Source organism: Schistocerca cancellata, chromosome 6 (assembly GCF_023864275.1).
Source record: "Schistocerca cancellata isolate TAMUIC-IGC-003103 chromosome 6, iqSchCanc2.1, whole genome shotgun sequence".
NCBI lineage: Eukaryota > Metazoa > Arthropoda > Insecta > Orthoptera > Acrididae > Schistocerca > Schistocerca cancellata.
Genome location: NC_064631.1, coordinates 350,017,101 through 350,018,598, shown reverse-complemented (window position 1 = coordinate 350,018,598; position 1,498 = coordinate 350,017,101). Strand labels below are relative to the sequence as shown.

The following is a 1,498-nucleotide window of genomic DNA, read 5'->3' as shown; positions in this document are numbered from 1 at the left end:
GCTTGGTTACAGAGAGGACAATAATTTTGTGACTTCTACATTTACAAAAGCTGTTCGCAATTCGCACCGTTTTCTTGAATGCAAGTATCACTTCGTTGAATTATTCCTTCCCGACAAGCACAACTGCTTGATGTGCCGCGAGTTAAGTCATCTAGTGACGTCATATGTTCAAAGAAATTACAGTTAAATCAATACCATTAGCTGCTGACAGGGGTTGATATACATCAACGGGGACAGATGAAAACCTGTGCCCCGACCGGGACTCGAACCCGGGATCTCTTGCTTACATGGCAGACGCTCTATCCATCTGAGCCACCGAGGGCACAGAGGGTAGTGCGATTGCAGGTATTTATCACCGGCACGCTCCCCGTGAGACCCACATTCTCAACTTATAGTCCACACACTACATTCGTAGTGCTGCTGCCATTATACCCATTATTCGCGGCAGACAATCGACTGCGTCCTGTAAGGGTTTAGGCAAATCGTGTGCATCCACTGAAGAAGGTCATCAGCCGGTTAGCCTTAAACGATATGAAGATGGCATCTGTTCTTCCGGACATGTCCGAAAGAACAGATGCCATCTTCATATCATATGTTCAACACTTACCGTCCACCTTTCGGGTATTTCCCCAGTGTCTTATATTAAATCAGTGTCATTTACGTCGCTTCGGGGTTTTTAAAAGTTATTAAGAACCACCCGTGTCTCTCCTGCGAACTCGTCAGCCGCATTTTCTCTGGTGTTTCGGCAGATATTTGCAGTTTCGTTTTTGCAACATATAGTTGGTACCAGACCAAACAAATCCTGCTCGTCATGTCCTTCACAAGACGCCCAGCGTCGACGGAAAGCGTCGGTTTGTTTCTCGTTTGAAACAAAATGATTTTTATGTAATAGTAGTTTAATTTTTTATTGTGGTGGATCCATTTCGGCTAGACTGTTATTTCCAGACCATCTGAGAAAGTTACATAATATTGTTTTATTATAATTTTCGTCACTCGTATTTTCAGTCATACATATTTGGGATTTACATCCACATATCACCAGTGGTAGCTGTCACTTTGTATTGCATTACAACGCGTTGTAGATTTAGGAATCTATGCTATAATCCGTTTTGTGGTTTGCTGCTGTTGTTAATCGCCTTTTCTTGTAATTTTTATAATTTGGCGCTTTATCGTCAGATTTGACAGTTTGACAGTCATAACAGTCAAAGATGCTCTGTGGTTACAGCTACAATGGTGTTGACGTTATCGTTTTGGGCTGTATGTGCATGTATTGGATAAAACGTAGTGGCAACACTGCCGTAACATGAAGGATGTGCATCACAGGGCATGCCCGCTGTCTGCAGCTGACAGCAGAGATCAGTTCACGTAGTGCAACGAGCGGCGGTGGTTGTCTTTGAGTCAGTTGCTGTGAGCACTGTCTGAATATGCGGAAGGCCAGTTCGACCGTCTTAACTATAGGATTAGGAAACACGAACAGCGTGCTTGGATCAAGACTGAA

The 1,498-nt window shown here is 43.7% G+C and overlaps 1 non-coding gene across 1 annotated transcript; it reads right to left on the bottom strand.

Moving 5' to 3' along the window:
• Nucleotides 1-248: 248 nt before the first annotated feature.
• Nucleotides 249-323, bottom strand: Trnat-ugu (transfer RNA threonine (anticodon UGU)). Its single transcript has one exon. It is a non-coding gene; the product is annotated as a tRNA-Thr (tRNA).
• Between the last annotated feature and the right edge of the window lie 1,175 nt (nt 324-1,498).